This window comes from Neolamprologus brichardi, chromosome 15 (genome assembly GCF_056152115.1).
Source record: "Neolamprologus brichardi isolate AB-2024 chromosome 15, ASM5615211v1, whole genome shotgun sequence".
Taxonomy (NCBI): Eukaryota; Metazoa; Chordata; class Actinopteri; order Cichliformes; family Cichlidae; genus Neolamprologus; species Neolamprologus brichardi.
The window spans coordinates 20,473,047-20,480,346 of NC_142118.1; the positions used below are offsets into that span (position 1 = coordinate 20,473,047).

The 7,300-nt window shown below is 40.3% G+C and overlaps 1 pseudogene; it reads left to right on the forward strand.

Annotated features, from left to right (window-relative positions):
- Window positions 1–5,493: 5,493 nt before the first annotated feature.
- LOC102800173 (nuclear factor 7, ovary-like) lies at window positions 5,494–6,859 on the forward strand (annotated as a pseudogene).
- Window positions 6,860–7,300: the final 441 nt, after the last annotated feature.

Genomic DNA, 7,300 nt, shown 5'->3' on the forward strand with positions numbered 1-7,300 from the left:
ATGGTTTAGGGAAGGACACAGAAAGCTGTCTCAGAGATTTAAGCTGTTTGTTTCCACTGTTAGGAACATACTGAGAAAATGGAAGACCACAGGCTCAGTTCAAGTTAAGGCTCAAAGTGACAGACCACGAAAAATCTCAGACGCAACGAATGGTGAGAACAGTCAGAGTCGACCCACAGACCAGCACCAAAGACCTACAACATCATCTTGCAGCAGATGGAGTCGCTGTGCATCGTTCAACGCACTTTACACAAGGAGATGCTGTATGCGAGAGTGATGCAGAGGAAGCCCTTTCTCCGCCCACAGCACAAACAGAGCTGCTAAAGCACATTTGGACAAGCCAGCTTCATTCTGGAATAAGGTGCTGTGGACTGATGAAAGTAAAATTGAGTTATTTGGGCACAACAAGGGGCGTTATGCATGGAGGAAAAAGAACACAGCATTCCAAGAAAAACACCTGCTACCTACAGTAAAATATGGTGGTGTTTCCATCAGCTGTGGGGCTGTGTGGCCAGTGCAGGGACTGGGAATCTTGAGGGACACATGGATTCCACTCAGCATCAGCAGATTCTGGAGACCAATGTCCAGGAATCAGTGACAAAGCTGAAGCTGCGCCGGGGCTGGATCTTTCAACAAGACAACGACCCGAAACACTGCTCAAAATCCACTAAAGCATTCATGCAGAGGAACAAGTACAATGTTCTGGAACGGCCATCTCAGCCCAGACCTGAATATTATTGAACACCTGTGGTGCGAGTTAAAGAGAGCTGTCCATGCTCGGAAGCCATCAAACCTTTATGAACTAGAGATATTTTGTAAAGAAGAATGGTCCAAAGTACCTTCAACCACAATCCAGACTCTCACTGGAACCTACAGGAAGTGTTTAGAGGCTGTAATTTCGGCAAAAGGCAGATCTACTGAATATTGATTTCATTTATTTTTTTGTGGTGCCCAAATTTATGCACCTGCCTGATTTTGTTTAAACAATTATTGCACACTTTCTGTAAATTCAATAAACTTCATTTCACTTCTCAAATATCACTGTGTGTCTCCTATATGATATATTTAACTGACATTTTTTATTGTAACAACCAACGATTTATACAGGAAAATAATGACTATTAACAAGGTTGCCCAAACTTTTTCATCCCACTATATAAGGGCTTTATAATCATGGTATGACATCATGGTAAAACATCTGTATACTGTACATCTGTATTTGCATATCGTGCTAGGATTTATTCGTTTGTTGTTAAAGGTTTAACACCAAGCTTGGATTTCCAGACTGAACTCAGCTGGAACTCATGAAACCTAAATTTGAAGTCCCAGAAAGTTGATTCTGCTGATCCTGGACAGGGAGGAACGCTGTTTTGAGCGGGCAGTCAGGGAGGCCATTTACATGAAAAGGGAAAGACCGAAGAAGTATACATCTTTCACCATCTTAAAATGCTGTGATTGCAGCCATTCCCCAACTCTCTGTGAATGGTACTCATTGATCAATTGTGATTGATCAGTGGTTGTTGATCAATGGTAATGACAGTTTGAATATTAATGATCAAAAAACTCACCTCACAGCCCATTGTTCATCAATGGTGCTAGTTTCAGTCATTATACACATGTACTGTTTGTAAGGTTGGGCAAACCTGCAGTCATTAAGGCTGAAGAAGTCACTTGGATTTGGGATTTCTTGGTGCATGCTCAAACATAAGGAAATTCATATTTCTGCTGCAATGTTTCAAAATTATGAAAAAGAGTGTTTATATAAGAAATAACTAACTTCAGAAGAAGAGTGCAGTAAAAAATAAGGTCTAAAACCGTTTCTGTCATTTCCTCGTCTGTTTTGTAATCCCTGAACTTTTCCCAACTGGTGTCAATCATCCAGGTGCTCAACTGTTTGTATGTACTCCAGGGGCGATTTTAGCCCATTTTTGGGGGTGCTTCAGCACCCCCAAAATGAATCAAAGCACCCCCAAAGATTTCTTACTTTTTTTGACAATAATTGCTGTTTGTGTGACACACTACTAAAAATATAAAAAGCATACAGTACTGTACTTGTTTGAGACGTAACATTTTAACAACAAAAGTATAGATAACCCCCCTCCCAAAATGGTTTGTTCCAGCTCTCACCTGCTCTGGCTCTAGCGCTCTTGCTGCCAGAGCGATGGTGGCTGAGACACAGCGGAGCGGAGGTGTGAATGCCTGGCTTAAAACAGGACATATTAGCTGCAATTACCCTTTAGTTACTCTTTATATAGTTGGTAGGAGTCAGACCATGTTTCTTTTTAACTGAAAAACATTACACCAGGTAACCTGCAGTGTTGAAAACGTGTTTTCCGACAATGTTTGCTACCCTACAATCCGTCCTGCTCTGTAGTAAATTCAGCGACATTTCACCGTCCTGTTGCTCCCATTGAAATGTATACAGCCTATTTAAAAATCTAAAACTTTAAATTTTCCGTAGCCTAAAGTTGTTACCACTGTCCTGAGTTAAATGGATACTAACTAGCTAACTGACTGAATGTCCATTAACCTTATAACTCCTGTTGTGTGTGTGTGTGCGTGTGTGCGTACAGAGATCAAATCAGTGTTTCAGTATTTATATCTTTTATTAGATGTTCATGTGGTTTGGTTATTTGCCTTTTGGTTGAAAGTACACTGAGAGAGGACTTTTTTATTAGTGATCTTAATAGTATTTTTTCATATTAATTTAATTTTCATCTAATTTAATACAATCTATTTGTGTATGATTGTCAGTCCAAAGAGGGAGAGAGGAAAGAGGAGAATGTGAGGAGAAAGGGCAAGGTCAGGAAGAACCAGGTAAGAAAACAGACAGGGAACAGTGACAGGCACAACAGAAACTCACACAATCTGGAAGTTGTGTCCTCCCTATATTAAAGCTGCTGTACAGAATCTGCAAAACAAACTGGGTTGAAACATTTTGACCCTCTTTAACAACATTCCAACATAACATTATCATTGATCGGGGAGATTAAAATTAATGATATATTTTTATGTGGTTCAGCCACAACTCTACTAAAACCTCAGCCAGTAATAGGTAGGCCAGCTTTTGGACCGTCCAGTTGTCTGTATGACTGCCGCAGTACGTACATCACATTTGCACACTGTCAGAAAGTGCCAAACAGCCCTGGTGGAGGGAGGAGCTGTAAAGAGAAGCAGATGCTCTGTTTATATTCAAAAAAATGTTTTAAGCTTGTTTCAAAGATTCTGTACAGCAGCTTTAAATGTCTTCCAAAAGCACACATACACTTCTCAGTGTTTCTCAAACTTTTTACAGTGTGGACTACCTGATAAAAATGTCAAGCTCTCCTAAGTACCACTATGAAAGCATGAAACTCATAAATCTTACAACAGAAAATTAGTATTATTAAATTAGTAAAATTAGTATCTGCATACATTGTACACATTGTATACATTCTACCACAGGCAAAGTTGCCTCCATTTTTATAGTTTTTATTAATATTTTGTAATAATTTATTTGTAACAATTTATTCTGTTTCGGGAGTGTTTTTTATGTATCTGTGTTATATTATACATACACATTAAATGTGAATCTCTGTCCAAAAAATGCACTCAGTTTACTTTTTACTCACTATGAGCATCATTCATTATTCTCCCAGTAATTAAGGTTAGGATATGTATTTTTTTTATTCCAATCCATTCTTCTTTTACTTCTTTTAAATAACCTTTATCAGATTTGATGGTTTTGTTACAGACTTTTCAAAAAAGTGTTTTGCTTTTCTTTCACAAATGTGGGATTAAATTGTGTTAAAATGTACAAAACAGTGATGTCATGTTTTGTGACGAGGACCCAGGCACAGAGAGACTTGATGAATTTAAGAATCTTATGATATAATAAAGAAATTTGCAGACTTACACAGAGATGGTAAAATTATGATGACTGATAATGGAGATGAATACAACAGACGATGAGGACAGGGAGGAACAGGGGTTTAAATGCACCAAAGTGACAGTCAGAGAGAACTCGGGACAACATTTAAGGTTGCAGGGACTGACAGAGACAGGTTTATCTTGCCTGGCTGGGCAGCTCTCTGGGTGCTCAGCACCCCCAAAGCTCTGATTCTAGAATCGCCCCTGATGTACTCCACAGTTTCTTTTTGTTCACTGTCTGACTGCAGTGGTCTCTATTTAGTACTCTTTGTGTTGCCACTGTTTCTAGTTTTTGTTCTCTTAGTCTCAGTTGCCTTCCTTGCGTGCAAGTGGCAAAAACTGCAATTTGTCTAGCGGCCACTTAAGGTTGGCTCCAAAAATAAGCAGTCTCCACAGACTCTTGTGTTAAAATGGTTAACTTTACAGCATCAAAAAACATGTTTAGAAGCTTATAAAAAAATGAAATTTGAGTGTTTTATTAGACTGTTACTTGGCACTAATTAGCAGATATGTGTGTCTGTGCATCCATATGGTATATGAAGACAGCTTGCTAATTAAGCCTGACAGTTAGCTGATAATGTATTGCAATAAGTGCAGGATAAAATGCTCACGGTTGTATTTTCAAAACTGTAATCTTCAAATTTTTGTGCAACTTCTATGAATATTTTACTATTCTTGTCAGTGCACCACAGTCCTGTAGGCCTGCTTCACACTATGGTTATAAAAGGATGGGCATGGTCAGCAATAATATACAGCAATAAGCTGTTGCATTTAAATAATGCTTTATTGGTAACAAGCCCCAAGAAAATATTCCACACATCCTTACACCACCACCAGCATCCTGAACCTTTAATCCGAGGTAGGTAGGATGGATCCATGTTTTCATGCTGTTCACACTAAATTCTGACCGTCTGACTGTTACGTTTGTTGTGGTTTTAAACTGAAGTGCATTGAAATGGAATTAAAATTGAAATAAATTTCCCAACTATGTCTGCACATATAGATTTTGTACTACAGAATTAGCATTTAGCATTATAGTTAGTGGATAGTGCTACACTGAGCATTTAAAAGAAATAAAATTATATTTTATTTATTCTTAAACTAAACCAAACCCCTGGTTCAAAAAACCTTTCTACTCCTCATGATATGTAACCGGTGGCGTTAACCTTTAAAACACTAAAAACACACTCTTGAGCTTAATGTATTTAGTTTCTGATTGGCAAAGAGATCCAAGATCAGTCTGCCAGCATGAGTCAGCGTGCCCTGAAGGAAAATGGCAGTATCCATCAAACCAATTACGCTAACACAGAGAAATGAAATACACCCCTGGTTTATTACAGCTGAGCATTTAGAGGAAAACCACTGAGAAAGCACCTCCCATTCTCTGACTCACTCAAGTTATTATGTTTCCACTGGAAGGAGACGCACCAGACATAACCTGCATCTGAGCGGGGTGGTGGTACAGGGAGCCAAACTGGAATACTGCAGCCCGAGTGAAATCCCGACGGGAAGTATTGCTATAGAATTAAGCGAAACACTTTTGGCAACCTGCTTGTTGTGTTTTTGGCTTCACTCAGAGAGAAAATGGCCTCCGGATCAGAGGCCAACCTCCACTGTCCCGTGTGCTGTGATATCTTTAAAGATCCAGTTCTTCTTTCCTGTAGCCACAGCTTCTGTAAAGTCTGCCTCCGGAGATGGTGGAGAAGGAAAGAAGCACTCGAGTGTCCTGTTTGTGAGCGCATATCTGGGAAGAAACACCCACCTTGCAACTTGGCACTGAAGAATCTGTGTGAGGTCTGAGGCTCTGTGCCGCCTGCACTCAGAGAAACTCAAACTTTTCTGTTTGGACCACCAGGAACCAGTGTGCTTAATCTGCAGAGACTCCGAAAATCACGCGGATCACAAGTTCAGACCCGTTGATGAAGCTGCACGTGATCACAGAGACGAGCTTCAAAAACACCTGAGGCCTTTACAGGAGAAGCTGAAGCTCTTGAAACAAACTAAAGGAAACTACACCCAAACAACAGAACATGTTAAAGTCCAGGCTCAAGACACAAAGAAGCAGATTAAGAAGCAGTTCAAGAGGCTTCACAAGTTTCTAGAAGAGGAAGAGAAGGCCAGGATCGCTGCTGTGAGTGCAGAAGAAAGGCGGAAGCGTGAGGTGCTGAAGGAGAAGATGGACGTTCTGAGAAGAGAGATAGCAGCTCTTTCGCAAATTATCAGAGCGACAGAGGAAGAGCTGAGAGCTGAAGACACCTTCTTCTTAAACAACTACAAGGCTACAGCAGAACAGGTCCAGGAGCATCCCCTGATGGGTGATCCAGAGCTTCTTCTAGGGGTTTTGCTGGACCAGGCCAAACACCTGGGCAATCTGACCTTCAACATCTTGAACAAGATGGCTGAGGCCAGCTCGTATACTCCTGTGATTCTGGATCCAAACACTGCCCATCCAAGACTCAACCTGTCTGAAGATCTGAGCAGTGTTAAACAGGGACGGACAGTAGAGTGTCCCAACAACCCGGAGAGATTTGACAGCTTCTGCATCACCCTCGGCTCTCAGGGATTTAACTCAGGGCTTCACAGCTGGGAAGTTGAACTTGGACACAGTTCACACTGGATACTGGGCGTGGCACCAGAGTCAGTCCAAAGGAAAGGACATTTAGGCTCGCACTCTGGGTTATGGACAATGGAGTTTTGTAAAGGTAAATACAAAGCATCCTCACCATCAAATTCAGCCTCTGTTCTTTCAGTGAGGAATAGGATCAAGAGGATCAGAGTTTGTTTGGACTGTGACACAGGGGTGCTGAGTTTCTCTGATCTCGACAGTCTCATATACTCCAACTCATGTACCTCCACTGAGGCCCTGTTCCCAGTTATAGGCACAAGTGATAAACGCCTATTAAAGATACTACCTGAAACAATATTACTAAATAATACCTGTTAGATTCCAACAGAGAGGATAATGACCTATTGGTTTGTGGACTAGTATTTTAAAGCCTTTAGTATTGCGGTCAGATACGGTCAAAATGTCCATATTTGGATGATGGTGGAGTACCAAGTTATCAGCTAAAGCTAGTTAGCTTGGTTAGGTTTTGGGCAATGACATATATTTTCTAGTTTTGCCTCTACACACCACCACAGTGGCTTTTACATCTAAATAAATCAACATCAACTATGCTTCAGATGATGAGCTGTTTGTTTCTTTCTAAAATGCTAAAATGGGTAAATTTACATCTTAATGGCTTAACATAAAGCTGAATGTGGTTCCACTCATTACAGTCACAAAGAAGCACGAAGCAGGATATGATGAATGCTTAGAAACCACTGAACATTTTTATATTGCAACTTTATTAAACAAAGTATATTCCATATTGAACACTCAGTAAAAGCT